General features: G+C 47.8%; 1 protein-coding gene and 1 pseudogene across 2 annotated transcripts in view; one reads left to right on the top strand and one right to left on the bottom strand.

Annotated features, from left to right (window-relative positions):
* Window positions 1-17,525, top strand: part of PKIB (cAMP-dependent protein kinase inhibitor beta) — a 537,602-nt gene that overhangs the window by 46,446 nt on the left and 473,631 nt on the right. Inside the window, exon 2 of one of the 2 annotated variants that reach the window (XM_086926717.1) lies at window positions 12,640-12,737. The exons of the other annotated variant lie outside the window; for it this stretch is intronic. The gene's annotated coding sequence lies outside the window, so the exon portion shown is untranslated. The remainder of the gene's footprint in view (window positions 1-12,639; window positions 12,738-17,525) is intronic. 2 annotated transcript variants of the gene reach the window in all.
* Window positions 12,068-13,830, bottom strand: LOC147707914 (nucleolar and spindle-associated protein 1-like; annotated as a pseudogene).

Here is a 17,525-nt window from a genome sequence, read left to right as displayed (position 1 = left end):
TCACCATCAAAAATGCGAATTCGCAAACACAGATTTGCGAAATCGCAAAAATAATCGCAGAATGCCGGCAGGATACCAATTGCGAATGGGAAATAGCGAGAAAGCACGGATTCTGCGAAAATAATTGTGAAATCGCACATTACTCGCAATCGGTATTCATGAAAAATCGCTATTAGCGAAAAAGCCAAAAATCGCATTTTGCGAGGCGCAATTTAAGGAGAACCCAAAGCAGGTGGTAAACATCAAACCCATAGGAATTTTTTTTGTTGAAAAACCGTTGGCCAATCAGTAACTGGTGCAGGCCTGACCAAACACACTTAAGGGGAAGCAGCAACAGCAGAAGGAGTCTCACAATGCCAGGAATGTACATGGTGGTCAGGCGGCGAAGGCTACAGCGAGCAGCAAGGAAGAGACGCAGAATCCAGGAAAGGATATTCCGCCAGCGGGTCACCCTGCTGGGCCAGACCAGAGAGCAAATATACGCAAAGTACAGGCTGAATGGGGCTATGATCATCAAGCTTATACAGGACCTTGACCCCCTGATGCAGCACCCAACAAGGCGGACCAATGCCGTCCCAACACATGTCCAGGTATTGTGTAGCCTGCACCTCCTGGCCTCTGGGAGCTTCCAGGGGATAGTTGCGGTAGCTGGGGGGATATCCCAGCCCACCATGTCCCGCTGCCTACGTAGTTTCCTTGACGCAATGCTGACCCAGCTACACCACCACATCAAATCTCCCACCAGCCAACAGGAATTGGATGAGACCAAGCTACAATTCTACAATGTTGCCCGTTTCCCACACTTGATAGGATGCATTGACTGTACCCACGTCCACATTTGCCCACCTGCTGGAACGGAGTACATGTACCGCAATCGCAAGTCCTACCACTCCCTCAACATCCAGATGGTCTGCAATGCAAAGACATACATCACGGACAAAGTGGCACAGTACCCGGGGAGTACACATGACTCATTCATATTCCGCCACAGCGGCCTCCACACATGACTGGTCAGGGGAGACTTCGGGGAAGGACACCTACTTGGTAAGTACACTTTGCCCACAATGTCACATTGCGAATGACTAGCTGCGCTGCACAGGCACTCACCCTCTGCTCCTCTCATTCAGGTGACAGTGGCTACGCCCTGCGTGAATACCTCCTTACCCCATACCTCAACCCTGCTACACTACAGCAACGGCGTTACAACGTATCACACATACGCACAAGGAATTGCATAGAGAGAACTTCTGGCCTACTGAAGAGCAGATTCTGCATACTTCAGAAGACAGGTGGGGCCATGTACTACAGTCCTAAAGTGTGCTGCCGCATTGGGGCTGTGTGTGCTATCCTACACAACATTGCTACCAAGCGCCGGATACCTGTAGACATCTCTGGCAGTGAATCGGAAGGGGACGACTGGCCACCTGCACATGCGCGCCATGCACACGGGGAGAACCCAGCTGAAGGTCACAGACGTCGCAACCACATCACACTGAACAGTTTCTAGTGCACCCTCTACCCTCACCCCACAAATCACAAATGCATGCAAAATGTAATAATGACATAACGCCAATGTGTGCTGCAAAATTAAATATTATTGTTTCATTCACAATAATGGTACCACTTTAAATGTTGTCATTGCTAACAGTATTTCAGCATACTGCTGTGTGAAAGGACAGGGCAGGCTTATACTCAGCCTGAGCCTGAAATAGTCCTATGAAGTCAAGTGCGCCTCCTGCGCGTACCACCCAAGGCCTCTGCGGCTCATCCTCATCCAAGGCACGTGTACCTGCAGTGGGCCTGGTGCTGCGCTTGAGTGCCCCTACTTGTGAGGCAGAGTGGCTGCTCACGCTCGATGTCCCCTCACTGACATCATCACCCCCAACAGTGGCAGGTAGAGCAGGGTGTAGTGCTGTCACGGCAGTGGTCAGGTGCTCAAGGACCCTGGCCACATCCTCGCAGCACTGGATGAGCTGCTGCTGCTGCGCAAGGGACCGCCGCGATAACTGTGAGGTCGCATTGCCTATTACATAATTTGACCTGGTGTAGGCCGTCAGCCGGGTCAATAGCTGCCGGTGGCGGCGGCGTGCTGTGTTGCGCTGCGATGTAATTGCAGCAGTGTTGGCCTCCATGGCTGCAGTCATGCGGGCCATTCCCTCCCCCACACCTGCCATGGCTGCCGTCATGCGGTCCATCCGGTCCCCCATTCCGGCCACATTGCGCCCAATGTTGTACAGCTGTAGCTGTATGGCACCTTGGCGGCGTGCCTGCAGCTGATGTATACGGAGCATGCGTCGCTCCACGCTCATTCTCGCCAGCTGCTGTCCATTCCCCCTCCTGCTGATAGGTGCATTGGTCTGATGGCGAGACCTGCCACGCCTGCTCTGCTGCCCTGACACAGTGGGTGGCCGCTGTGTTGCTGCTGTTGTGGGCCCAGATGTTGAAGCACCAGCTGCTGGTGGTGTCACGGTAGGTGTTGCTGGTGCGGCAGGGGCTGGAGGCACACTGGTAGAGGGCCTGGCGGCGGGAGTAGTAGCAGCGGCAGAGGCTGGGGGCACACTAGTAGTGGGCCTGGCTGCGGGAGTAGTAGCAGCGGCAGAGGCAGGGGGCACACTAGTAGTGGGCCTGGCTGCGGGAGTAGTTGCTGCACCAGACGCAGGAGGCACACTGGTGGTAGACCTGGCTGCAGGAGTGGTTGCTGCGGCAGGGGCTGGTGGCTGTGTATGTGGCGGCACCTCATCCTGTGCCTCCTCATCTATTTGCAGCCTCTCGCTGTCGCTGCTGTCTGCGCCACCTGTGAGGGGAAGTGGACGTTCATTAGTTGCATGTATCTGTCGCACATGCAGTTGCTACATGCATGCTGGGTGACATTCCCTGACTGGCTATGGCTTTGCGTACTTTGGAACCTGTCTGGCTGCATTGTGGTACTTCTACATTGTGGCCACACTACATGTCCCACAATGCTTCAGGGCATTACCTGATGTGCAACAATGGCATGACTATGGAACATTATGGGAGGCTATATGGTCATGGACATTCATAGGGGACAGGGTCGCAGTCGCATGCCACTTACCTTGGATGTCTTGGGTGGGGCGGGATGAGTCCAGACGAGTCACTCCAATGCAAGCCTCCCTCTCCAGCGTGTCTTCTACTTGGTCCTCCAAGGCTGTGTTTGGAGGGACTGTAGGTCCTCCCTCTCCAGTGCCCGATGCCTCTCCAAGCCGCTCAGCCACCTTCTCTTTGGCACGACCTCGGAGGTCGTACCAGCGTTTTTTGAGTTCGTCCAGTGACCTATCAGCCACACCCACAGAGTTCACCGTGGACGCTATACCCTGCCAGATCCTGCGTTTTTCCTGCTCCGGCACCCTCCTAGAGTCCTTCCCAAACAGTTTGAAGTGGTTGGCCACCACCCCTTCTATTAAATGCTCCAGCTCCTGCTCGGAGAATTTTAACTTTCTCTTCCGCCCTGTGGTGTTGCTGGGCCCAGGAACTGCATCCTCAGACATTGCAGCACTGTAGTTTCAAAGTAGAAATCCAAACAAAATTGCAGGAGCTCTCCCAGTTGCTGACTCGAGGTCTGCCTCACTGTGGTGAATGGGGGTGGGAACTGGCTGCTTCCTGGTTGTGATGTCATCACTGTGCTCGAAATGCGACTTCCCGTTTTCCCGATCTCGCGATTTTGCAATCTTGCAATTAGCGATATCGCTATTTGCGATATCGCAATCCCGACGGATGTAGCCGGAAATAGCGATTTTTCTGCGATTATCGATAATCGCAAACAGCTTTTGCGGCCACGTGCAATTCGCTTTTTTTTATCGCAAAACATCATGAATTCCGTTCTGCGATTTCTCAATAGCGATTCGCAATTTTTCGCTAATTGAGAATCGCAGATTCCGGTTTTCATGAATCAGGCTGCATGTATTTAGTTTTGTTAATATTGACCGCAAGGTTTCTCTTTTTGCAGAACTGGCTAAATTTGTTTAGCACACGCTGCATTCCCATAGGTGCCTTTGAGAGCAGCAGGGTATCATCCGCAAACATTAATGCAGGAAATCTACGGAGTGCCAATTTTGGGGAGTCTATGTCCTTGATGGCAAGTAAATCTTCGATTAACCCGTTAAGGAAGAGGGAGAAGAGGGTCGGCTCGAGCACGTAACCCTGCCTCACCCCCTTGCCCACAGGAAACAGAGCCGTCAATTGCCCGTTCTTGCAATACCTTACTCTAGCAAAGGTGCCTTCGTGGAGACATTTAGGCTGAAAACAGAGAAATGGTGGAACTCCCATAGCCAGCAGAATACTCCACAGCTGGTTACGATCCACCATATCGAATGCTGATTTCAAGTCCACGAAGGTTAGATATAGACTCCCACCTTCCAGACCTACGTGCTTCCAGTAAATTAACTGGAACCTGAATAACTGATCTATAGTGGAAGTTTTGGCCCTAAAACCTGCTTGCAACGGGGTCAGAATATCATGGTCTCGAATCCATTCCTGTAATCTTTCCAATAACACCCTAGCAAAGATTTTTTGCGATACGTCAATGAGGCTAATTGGCCTGTAGTTGGCTGGTTCGATGGGGGGCCCCGTTTTGTAGATAGGGATAATCTCTGCCCCCGCCCACGTGGGAGGGGCTGGGAGACCATGGAGAATTGCGTTAAAAAGTGATTGAAGATAAGGAGCCCACGCTACCTGTTCGTTTCTGTACAGCTCCCCGGTAATTCTATCTAATCCTGGCGCTTTATTCAGTTGGAGCTTGGCTAAGGCTAATTGAACCTCGGCCAAGGTGCAAGATGGATGGATCGGAGGTTAAACAACAAACTGGAAGCACACTTGGTTCAGTTGGCAGAGTTAAATATAACTCTTTAAAATATAGACGCCAGGCTTCCTCACCAATATTTGGTTCAATAGTGGTTCAATAGTGGTCTTGCCCTCTGTTTTCCCATTGTGGACCAAATTCCAAAAAGCTCTCACGTCTTTTGAGTCTAAGGCAATCTTGATAGCCTGCCATCTATCTGCTTCCCATTCTGATTTTGCTTTAAAAAGGATTTTTTTAAAACAGCCTAGCATCCCTAATACGTAGGCTGTCACCCCCTTAAGGGATAATAAGAGAGTTTGCTTTGCCACCCTACACCCCCTGCTAAACCAGGTGTTTTTATCCCCACAGTGTTTACACTTGGAAGGCTTACTACTATAAAAGAAGTCTCCCAAGGTTGCAACTATTTCCAGTTGGATTTTCCCCAGATCATCATCGTGTCCTGGGTTGGCAGGATTTCCTAGAGCGGAGCTTGCCTTTTCTAGGAGGGGAATAATACTGTTGTACATTCTTGACATTAGTTCTGGGGATTGAATTATTGTGGCCCAGCGAATACGTCTACCTCCATCAACTGCTCTGAGATCGTTTCTAGGGTGGTTTACAGTACCTTGATCTGTTTCAATCATACAAAAATCTAGCAAGATGACAAAAGGATTATCGTCACTTTCAGTGCGCTGATCAATGCTAAAATCTGCCACTTTATGCCAGATTTCAAAATAGTCAATTACTGATGCCTGGCCTAGTCTCTCGAAGGTTGGATGCCCTGGGTTGTCTCTCGGGAATCACCCATTGCAGGCCCTCAGAGAGAAGGTGAGTGTGAGGCAAGTCATTTGAAGGACTAGTGGGGTCCACCCTTTTATTGGATATGTGTCAGGTGATAGGATTGACCAAATTGCCTCCTCATCGCTAGTAATAGGTTTCATAAACCCATTAAGAGGTTCATAGTGGCAATTAAAATCCCCACCAATCAAAAAGGACACATTACCCGAGAGGGAATTAAGAAGGCTTACCAGAGAATCTAAAGTCGAGGATGTCCCACCTAAGCATGGGCGGAAAATCCGTTTCGCTCGCGGATTTTGCGGATTTTCGGTAAATTCGCAATCCGCGAGATTTGCGAATTTCCCGTGAAATCCGCAAATCCGCGAGCAGCGGATTTTATGGCTTGCTCGCACTGTTCGCGTGAGTTCGCGGCTTGCCAGTACAACTTCGCACCCCGCGAGTAAGTGCTAAATTGCAGAAATACGATCTTAGCAAAACTGAAACTACTTACCAGGTTCAAAAGTTCAGGCTCATCATTAGTAGCCATTTCCTGTAGTGCTTCCTGAGGGGCCTCTCCAGAGTTCAGTTGCCAGTTGCAACTATTATGTGACCCTGCTCTGAACCTCAGAATAGTTACACATATGCCACAAAGGTCCTGAATTACAGCTAAGGGAGACAAGCAGGAGCCAGGCTGGAAGTTAAAATCCATTAATCAGCCCCTAATTCATTATTGTCAGTTGGGGCAGGGCAGGTGTTGTAACTAATTTTGCAACAATGAAAGCACTTAGCAAGTGCAAAAGATCACTAATCAGGAAGCACTAAGGAAGCAGGTGCCAGCTAAAAAAATATTCTGTGACACATTAATCAGCCCCAAATTAATTCAGGTCACTTGAGGCAGGGAAGGTGTGCTTTGCTTTGCCGAAAATAATGTACACTGGACAACCAGAGGGTGTGGTGATGAAACAGAGGGTGGCATGGGTGGGCCAGAGGGTGGCATGAGTAGTCAGAGAGTGGCAGTGGTGACAGAGAGTGGCAGTGATGAAGAAGAGTGTCCCAAACAGGCTGGACATGTAGAAACAACAAGTTCGCAAAACTTGCGACCCGACAGGTAAGTTCGCAAATTGCGAAATTGTAAAAACCCTCGCGAACTGGCAGAAACACGCGCGAACACAAAAAAAAAAAAATCCGCAAATTCGCGGGAATTCGCGGATTTTGCGGATTGCGAGTTCGCAAATCCGCAAAATTCGCGAACGCGAGATTCGCAAAATTCGCCCATGCTTAGTCCCACCTTGCTGAACTGGCCGAGAATAAACATTAATAATGGCCAGTTTTGGTAAATTTATGTGGGTCAAAAGGATGCAGGTAATGTCTGGAGAGTGAGTGTCAACTCTTTTCACCAGGCATCCGAGATGAGTTCCTACCCATATACATAAGCCCCCTATGGTCTACCTGTGGGGCCCTTGACAGCTGGCTCACAATATGCCACAAACCCTACTTTATAAATGGGACTTAGGGCCCCGGTTTCTTGAAAGAGGCAGATCCTGTGAGAGTCAATATAATCACTCCAATTTGGCAAGATAAGTTTGGCAGCAAGGCCCACGATTTTCCATGACAACATTCTAAGGCCCCCAGAAGGTCCTTCCGGGCCACTCACTGCGTTTACCTCTGACCCTGCGATGTCCAACAAATCAGGGTGATTAAAACAGGAAAAGGGAGGGACTACTACTTCGGGGGATGATCTGACTTCGCTGCGTGGGATATATGTATCCGTTGGTAGGACAAAGTTCACATCCTCTACATCAGAATCAACTTTAGATGTACTTTCACTATCTGTAAGCCCTGTTACTTCCCTGCTCGAGGGGTCTTGGTTCTTCCCCCCAAGCTTCCTTCCACTGTTTATGTCCCTCTGCCTCTTAAGTATTATTGCTGTGGGGGGGGGAATAGATGGTAGTCAATCCACAAGATCCAATACACTAAATCTATTACATACAGGTACACCTAATAAGTGCAGATTGCTACCCGCCTCTTCTCTAAGACTCTGCCTAACATGTTGACCTTGCCATCCCCCGTTTCTACCATAATAGCCTGAATTCACACCATGGTTGGGGGAGAATAGAAATAATTTGGGTCCAAAGTCTGAATTATGGAATGGAAGTTTTGAGGGGAACCCACACAAACATGCTCCACTGCCCTACTGTCCTTAAAATTAATGACAGTACAAACCCCCTCCATATCTTTGGGTCTGCGTCCCACCCATCCCACTCTTCTGACAAATAAAATTTGACATTGAACATATCTAGGAAGAGGTCTATTATTGTTCAGCCAGTGAAAAGATTAGTTTTTTAGTCCATTATAGGATTCAATTCCACCGTTGCCCAGTTCGGGAACCGCAGCCAAAACAACAACATAGGGTGAGCTTTCAGGGGGTAGGTCGATATGTGGAGGGGTATTCTTCGAATCTTCAGCGTTGGGTTTCCTTTTTGAGATGCCATCTACAATTTTCAACTGGCCCTCTCCCGGCTGTTGTAGGGCTTTGCTTGCTATCGTTTTGAAAGCCATGGTTGAACAATCCTCTGTGTCAACAGTAGTAGTTGGATCGGAAGAAATTACCCTAGTCACAGTGGAATCCAGAGGGTTGAGAGGACGGCCACAAGCCGATGAAGGGTTGGGGGCCAAAGACCCTTCAGACACGTGCTTAACTTGTGTTTGGCCATGGTTCGCCGGTTTATCCTTAATGAATTCCAAGCTAGACCTATAGAGTTCTTCAATTTTTGTTAATCTTTTCTCTATTAACAATAGTCTTCCCTCAAGGGGCTGCAATGATGATAATACAAGAGCACCCACTTTCAACAAAAAAAGACTCTTCTGCCATGGATGGTATATGCGCAGTATTAGCCGCGTGAAGAGCGTTTAATGAAGGTGGGGTCTCCTGCGGGCCTTCGATTACTTTTGGACCCACAGTGGCAGAGTCCTTGATGTTATTAAGCTTTGGTATCTTTGGCTTTCTTCCCCGCTGAACTGCTCCTCCCCGCTTCCCTTTAGGGATAGCCCCCTCGGAGTGCCCCTGTAGCTGTAAAGAAGTACTAGGGGCTTCAGAATTACATATTACTGTACTATCGTTGGAATTTGTCAGTAAATTGTCAGACCTTGCCGCCAGCTGTGGCAACTCTCCTGTCAGAGAAATATTGTCCGAATCTTGGGGTGACTGGGCATCAATCGGACTCGGGGACCCAGCAACAGTGGCCCTTTGCTGACGCCGCTCAGGTGTACGAGCGTTCGACAGAGCACCTAGCGAGGATCTTTTGGTAAAGACTGGGTCCTGAGAGAGCTGACACTCTGTTAAGGCTATCTCATGAGCCAAGACAGACGTGACCCTCGTAATAAATTGATCTAGTGTCCCAGCTACGTAGCCGCCCATCGTCACTTTCTTCCCCCTTCCTTCACGCCCAGCCATTATGTAGACCAAATGCAAATATTTCTATAAGTACTTACAGGACAGTGGACCAGCCTTCAAAATGGTAAATATTAGAGGGAGGGCCCAGTCCGGGCTCGAACGGGCTTATACAGGCCCGCACTTGGCCCGGACTTTGCCCGGTGCGCGTCCGCGCAGCGGAGCTTGGGGGGGCGTTTTATAGTATCTACGTTAGCGCCGATCAAGCAGGCAAAGCAGGCTCAGGTGAGGGCTCTGGCACACGCTTCCTTGGACTTGTAGTCTCACTCCAATTCAGGTCCCGAAATCGGAAAGACGTTATATAGGCGCCGATCAAGCAGGCAAAGCAGGCTCAGGTGAGGGCTCTGGCTCACTCCCCCTGGGACTTGTAGTCTCACTCCAATTCAGGTCCCGAAATCGGCGAAGCGGCTCCCGCGCCAGCGTGAGCGGCGAGGCGTTATATAGGCGCCGATCAAGCAGGCAAAGCAGGCTCGGTGAGGGCTCTGGCACACGCCCCCTGGGACTTGTAGTCTCATTCCAATTCAGGTCCAGAAATCGGCGAATTAATTACTTATTTAAATACGAGAAATGTACTGGAGTTAGAGAGAAGAACTTCAAAGCAAACCAGGAGGTTTCTGTCATCTTCTAAGAGTGAGAAGCAATACAAAATATTTCTAGCGCTTGTATCCAGTTGGACACTATACTCAATGTAACATAAGTGCCAGTGGGCAATACTGTCCTAGAAAGAAAGCATAACGATATATTAGCTCTCTATTCTAAAATCCTTTGGTCCTCAGTCAAAGTAATAAACAGTGCCAGAGATTATTCTACAATTGAGGCTCCTAGTTTTCTATTCCTACTGATTTTTAGACATACACAGATGGAAACATTTTACATTTAAAAATTGGTAAAAAAATACAGAAAGAAGATTTTCTTTTGAGTGTCTTAGGTCACAGTCAGTCAGGGCCACCAAGCCGATAGATAGGTGTTGTGACAACATGGAACATTAATAAAAGAGATATGATTTAATAAGGAAACGTAATATGTTTACAGATGTGCATATATGCTGTGCTAAAATGCTGATGTTTACAGGGTAGTGTTTTGCTTTATTGGGTAGGGGTACAGAAATACACTGAAACCCTAGGCACATCAAAATGTGAGTGTATATTTATAAGTTAAATAAATGTAAACATTTAGCAGTTGTAACCTCATTTTTTTCACTGACAGGGTAGTGTATTGCTTTATTGGTTACGAGTACAGAAGTACACTGAAACTCTAGGCACATCAAAATGTGAGTGTATATGTATACGTTAAATACATGTAAACATATAGCACTTGTAACCTCATTTATTTCACTGATAACAAAATAAATGGGTGTACAGACAGAAATGACCAGAAATAAAATGAAACAGGGAACCCTATGTATAATGCATATCGTATGGTAGCTCTGATTTTCGTCCAATGGTTTCTAAATAGTCTGGGGTGCAAGTGGACAGGGCTCAAGGGGGTTGAGTCTAACCAGGTCTTGGACTTCCATGGTATGAAAAATGGGGTTACTGTCACAGTTCATCAAGATACCTGTTATTGCTTCGACTTGTCTCTAAAGTCAGAGCTGAAATGGAAACTACAGGCACTGTAATGGGTTTGTGCCACACTTTTCTCTTGTGAGTACCAATTTTTAGAGGATTGCATGTCATGAACAGCACAGTCGTAGGGGCATAGGACTCTCAATCTATCTCCTGATTGTAATTTGCAGGTAGAGAACGGTAATGGGGGCAGATTGTCCCATCACTGATTTAACTGTGATATATCAAGGATAGTATGGGCCAGAGGTTGGTTTTATAATCAAAGTGGCCATCCTCTTCCCAGCATGACTTTACTACTACCTGGAGTAAAAGGGAGAAAATGTGCCTATTTCTTTTGGGCTTTAAATCAGGCGTCATACATTCCCACAAATTAATGGATTGAATGGGGAAGGTGTGAATGAAACAAGCTAGCCACACTCGCATTCCCAGAATTTCTCTTATGAGTCCTCAACACTCGTGTTACGCAAATGTCTTCAGTTTGTATCTTTCTAGCTGTACTGCTAGGTCCTCGTGGCCATTGGGTGGCTCACTTCCATGAGTCAATCTTAATTCATGCTGTAGTTTAATGTGCCCTGCTGGTTGTCCTCCTGGACAAGGGTCAGATCCGATCCATACACGGGTCAGTACAAATTCCAAATATTGAGTGTGTCAGAATTCTTTGTATGCCTTACTGCTAATGCGACTTTTTTCTTAACCCCTTAAGCGCTGCGCCCGTCCAGCGGCAGACGGCACCACTACCTCGGGAGTGCTGCCGTCGGCCGTTGGACGTTCCAACTGCACCTGCGCAATGGAACGTTCAGCACTGGAGCTGGATGTTCCAAAGCAGCTAAGGTGTTAAATGCCTTTGGTGTGGCTTGTTACATTGATTTGAAAAGAATCCAAACAGTAAGTATCTTTGAGACAAGGAAATAGGATATGGTTGCAGACTAGGAAAACTGAACTCATCCAATGTATCTGTTTCGCTGTCTACTGAACCTAATGGTCTTTGGTTTCACTTTTGCTTTCGACCTCTGTGTCCTTCTGAGCACATCTTCAGATCAGCTGAGTGCTCTACCACTTCTGCCCAGAGGTCCTTCTAAGCATCTACACACCTAGAGAACAAATGAGCAAAACAGCAGCTTGCATTTATCTATTGGCGATGGTGATGTTTACTGAATTAAGTAGTAGCCACAAGGAGTAGGTTTTATGATTTAAATACGAAAAACTGTTTATTAACAGTATTACAAAACTATAAGATTTCATCTGGTGGGTGACATTACACGCAGGCTCTAGGTAAAAACGACCTGTTGATCCAAGGACGACGTTGTTTTACACTCCAAACTATTTATGGGCAAAAAGTTGTATTCTGTAAATGTTAAGGCTGTAAGGGTTCTTAAAACACATCACTTGTTTAAAATCTACCTGTTTATTCTATGTAGCCGTCAGGTTTAGATATGTATTGTATTAAATGACACAGAGATAATACTCAAAACAAAATATTTACAAGCAATAACAATTAAGGACACAATGTACAAATGATTGGATCACAACAAGATCAAAGTGAAAATGCAGCACAAAACGTTTGGTCATGTTTATCGCTTTACGCGTACCAATCGCTTTATCCTTTTTATCTTTCCTTCCCTTCACATGCTCATTGCACCTTGCCCTCTGGTTTGAAGGCGTGGCTGTTTATAATCCTTTTTAAGTGAGCTGAAGTTGCAGATCATGGATTTAGTCACAGATCTTGAGTTTTCATTGCTATCATTCCCTAGTTTCAATTTCCCTTTGTGTGGTTCATAACTGAGTGGTCGTGCAAGACTTGCTTTAATGTCAAAGACATTTATTCGTACTTGGTGTCTCCGCTTTCTCACCCATGAATTTGAACGGTGTAAAGTCTCCAACTTTACGTTTTTCTAGTACTGGCTCAAGAGTTAAATGCTTCCCAAAACTCTTCCTTATAGGATTGCCCTTCATCTGTTTGTTATTTGGAGTGTCAGTTTCAATATGAACATAAGGAGAGCGCCGTGCCGGTGTCTTAATTAAAGACTGTTTGTGTGCATTGTCTTTTGTAGTCTCTGAGAACTGGACATTCATTTTGGATGATGACAGGACAGAAGATTTGAAAGTGGCTTTCTCAGTTAAGAGGCTCAAATTTGCAAGATTAACTGAGGTGAGTGTAGAGCGTCTTTGGCTGGCTGGTGTCCCAATAATAGAATGTCTTTCCTTGGAGGCACTGTGCTAAAAAGTGTCACACTGTTTCCACTTTTATTTAAATTGCTGACAGATGATTTCTTGCCACCTTGTTTAAGAACAATTTTCTTATCTGCCAACATCTTGACGTCTTGGATGGGAGTTGGTAATGGTTTTAAGACGTTCCTTCTTACGGTCCAAGTACTCATCTATCATGGACATCTTCTCAAAATGATATGCTTCCAATTTCTTTAGATTGATTTCATGTTTTGGCTTCCAATTGAGAATCAGCAGGTTTCGATAGATGCCTCTCATAACGTGGAACATTTTTACTAGGAGACAATTTTACCAAGTTACCGTCTGTTGGCTTTTCGTTTACTGATTGAGTGACTGTGTCTTCAGTGCCTTAGCCAGCTTTAAAATCTTCTGTGCATTTTGGTATTTCAGGTTTGCCAGAATTCTTAATCTTAGCCTCTGGGTTTTTCCTTTCTAGCAGCATGGGTTGACTTTATAACTTGATTTGAATTGCTAAGAGCCTTGAGATGCTTCTTGTTTCTCTCTACAAATGTGTCAATTGATTCCATTGTCTTAAAATGTGCTTCATGCAATTTCTTAAAGTTTGGTGTTGTGGGTTTTGTCCCAGAACTCCCCAATTTCAGGTGACGTCCAACGAGTTTACCTTGTCTTCACAAAAAGCTTTTTGTTGCTCTGCAGAGGGTTTAACTTCATTGGTAATCATTGTGTTAACATTCACTTTCACCTTCAGATGCCTATCGATTTCTTCTGCCTTTCGTCCTCTACGACGTTTTGTGACAGGGGCCACGGTGACATGCTCCTTTACTTGGCTGCTGTTCAACTTGTCCTCATCCATAAGCATAATAGAAGACTGGCTGCTTTCAGCATCCTGCTCAAGCTGTTCTTCCTTTGGTTCATGTAAAAAAATGTTGTTTGAGAGACTTCAGCAGTTTATTAGCCTTGAGATTCGCCTTCAGCCCGACCGTCTTCGCCAGTCTCAGCAAATCCGAATACTTGAGAGAGTCCAGCTCTTGCACCGAGGGTACCTCCATCTCCATATCTTTCGGCAGTTGCAAACCAAATCAGAACAGTGGCGCACAGCCGATATGGCCATATGTATTATTTATTTATTTTTAAAGTTTTGTATAGCGCGAACATGACCCAAGCGGGTATCACAGCGCTTTACATACGGGTTGCGGAAGACATAGGTAGATAGCTGTGAGAGAAAAGTAGAGCAATATACGTCAGGTATAAAATGACATATTAGCTGGTGACACTGAGGCTGTATCAAATGTCTGGTGGCAGATTAGTCGGCTAAACAAGGAAGGGGACTAAAGGAGAAAAGCATCTAGTTCAGTGCAGTGTTCATCAGTAGAGCTTTCATTTCCTTCTTGAAGGCAAATGTTGAGGGGATCAATCTTGTTTCCACAGGTAGAGAGTTCCAGATTCTCAGGGCAATACCAGAGAATGTACGCTTGTAAGTTTTTTTTTTATTTTAGGAGCACCAGCAATGTGCTGGTGCTCCTAGAAGGCCTTGGAGCCACCCAATAGTTTGAGCTTATTTGTTAAGTAAAAAGGAGTGTTGAAGTGCAGTGCACTATGGGTCATACATGCAATTTTTAACTGGATCCTTGATTCAAATGGAAACCAGTTAAGTGATTTGAGGTCCGGAGAGATGTGGTTGGTTTTCTTGTAGCCAGTGATGAGTTCAGAGATGCTCTGAGGGGGGCTAAGCTGAGTTTCGGAAGTCCACATAGCGTAGCACTGCCGTATTCTAGTCTTGAGATGACTAGTGCTTGCACCTAAGATTTAACACCTTGGCTGCTAATGGTTTTCCCCTCCTGTGCTGATATTCTTTGAATACCATTGTTCATGACGAGCTCAGCTCGTCATAAGCACAGCTCAACCGTCCCTCATGACGAGCTCAGCTCGTCATGAGCAGCAAAGGGGTTAAAGTCATCTTGGGGATTGTGATGGATTGTGTGAGGTGCGGCCGCTGTGATGATCGGCGCGGGGCAGCTGCCCCTGTAGAGTTGGACCACCGCCGCGCGTGGAGAGCCTGGCCTGGATGGCGCCTGCTGCGGCATGAGATGCAGGGATCAGAATACTGGCCATAGAATGCCCGGGCCTACCTGAAAAACATACCGGAGGTGGATGGGGATCCAGCGCAGCCACGGGGAGAGGACTTGACCCTCTGATGGTGCCCGGGACCGACTCGGACTAGAGTTTCGTGGGGCCTTAGCCTGGTTGCGAAAGCTTGAGAGGCATATTCCTCCTCTGGAGAGGCTGGGCCACGACTTAGGTTCTGAAGTCTGCCCCCCCTACCCCGTCGGCCGGGAAACTGAAAATTATCCCCGGCACATTGCTATACGGCCCGCGGGGGCCGCGCCCGTGCCCCCCACCCTGCTGTAACAAGCTGGTGCTGGACTCTGGCCCTGCGGAGAAGATGTGGTACACGGGAGCAGCTCAGCGGAAGGGTGGTGGTGAGTGTGGACGATCCCTGGGACCTTTGATCCATTGACTCTTTGCAAACCCTGCCGCCCCCTCCCTCGGTCCCCCCTCCACTGGCGGGACACCATTGTTGTTGAAAGGGGGGCTTGGCCTGTTCGGGGGAGCTGGATTGAGAATGGCCCTGTGGCCTACCCCACCCCCCCTCCATGGTCTGCCTCTACCTTTGAGTGCTCGGGACGGACTATTTACCTGAGCTGACTCAGCTCTTTATTGGACCGATACTACACCTAGCCGAGTACTTGTCCTCATTCTGTGATCTACCCTCCTGGCCGTGGACGAACACTGCTGTGCCCTGCTGTGCTCTGACGCCTCTGTGCGACTTTGGGACCAGGAGGACCGGAACGTCCCTGTCTCATAGCAGACCAGAGGGGCGGCCCTCGGTCGAACCTGAACGATATTACATACCATGGGCAAAAACCGGGCCAAGGGGCAGGAGAGGCAGGCGTAGTGATACCTCTCGAACTGTGCTGGAGGTGCTGGTGTGAGCCCCTTGCCTGAGACCGCCCTGACCGGGCAAGTTGATGACTACCCCCCAGATAAACTAGATCTAATCCTTAAGGAGATACAAGACTCTAGGGCGGCGATGGAACAACAACTGGGTACTCTTACAACGGGCCTGACTCTCCTGAGGGCTGACCACGGCAAATTGACAGACCAAGCCAGAGACCATGGTACAACCTTGACGGATCTCACACCGGCGGTGGCGGAGCATTCCTCCTCCTTGAAGCAGCTCCAGCAGCTGGTGGACACGCTCCTGGACCATGTCGAGGTTGCGGAAGGGAGAAATAGACGCAACAACATCCGCGTCATTGGCCTTCCGGAACGCTGTGAGGGAAATCGGGCGGTGGACTTCATGGAACAATGGTTTAGGGACCATGTAGCGCCCGAAGGACTCTCGCCGTATTTCTGTGTGGAACGGGCACACAGGATCCCGACGGGACAACCTAAGCCCGGTCTGCCGCCTCGCCCACTGATTGTGAAGATTCTTAACTATAGGGACTGGGATACCCTGCTACAGAAGGCTAGGGAGAAAACGCTCATCCAATACGAAAACCACCGGGTCTCCTTGTATTCAGATTACACCATGATGGTCCAAAGACAGCGTTCCTCCTACCAAGCAGTAAAAAAGAAACTGCAGAAAGCCCAACTCAAATATACCCTGCTTGGCTGAAGGTTATTCACGAGAAGAAAACACATTTATTTGAGAGCCCGGCGGACGTTGAGGAATGGATGGAAGTGATGTGCATAGGGTCCAGCCAGGCCAGTGCGGCGGAGGGATCTGCACAGAACTCGATGGGGAAAATGGAGAGAACGGCCCGCCGCTCACCGAGACCCGGCCGAGGAAGCAGAGGAACTGGACCCTCAAAGGAACAACAAAGGAAGGATCAGGAGGGAGCGCTGGAACAAAATTGCGACGGACTCAGATGACAGTACCCTACAGTCAGACTCTGACCACAGTGTTATCCTGTTCCCCACCTTCACGCCCAGAACAGCTGATGTTTTAATCGACAATTGACTGTAGAGCCCAAACTTTTACTCTACAATCTATAATCAGGTGTTTTTCTATTGCTGTTGTTGTATTATTTTAAACTATATCTGTTATCCGAGCTGATATCTGGGCTCTACAGTTTGAATGGGTTCCCTCCATTTTTCCCCTATTGAAGGCTGGACCTCCTGATTAGGGCTTTAGTTCAACTGCAGTATAATCTGAAAGTAACAGAGCCTGTATTGAGATTCGAGAGCTCCCGCTTGCCTGGTATTTGCTGGGGGCTAGGTCCAGTCCACCACTCCCTCTGCTACTACAACATGCACTTTCCCCCGGGATGGCGTTCCGTAGAGCTGCGGGGTAACAAAGACTGGCTGCAGTACGGCCAGGTTTACAACTGGCCACCTCCCTTCTAGTGTATGCACCTTTATTACCGTTATTTGCTTGTTGCAGTATTGTTGGGCTCCGCGTAGTTTTAGCGCTGTGCCGGGTTTAGTTAAAGCTATGGGGGATAGGGATTTCTGGTCACACCTACCCAAACACTTACCACGAGGGGAGATCCTATTTTGTCACTGGGGATATGGCAAGGTTAGTAGAACCTCAGGGGTTCTATAATTTGCTTACCTGGAATGAAAAAGGGTTAGGCTCAATCCAGAAACGCCACCGCATTCCTCAGTCGACACCAAATACATATCGCGTTGCTCCAGGAATCCCACCTTACAGACGCTGAAACTGAAAAAATGCGGAAAAAAATGG

This window comes from Lissotriton vulgaris, chromosome 6 (genome assembly GCF_964263255.1).
Source record: "Lissotriton vulgaris chromosome 6, aLisVul1.2, whole genome shotgun sequence".
NCBI lineage: Eukaryota > Metazoa > Chordata > Amphibia > Caudata > Salamandridae > Lissotriton > Lissotriton vulgaris.
The sequence above is the reverse complement of the archived record's forward strand: the minus strand, read 5'-3'. Positions and strand labels throughout refer to the sequence as shown.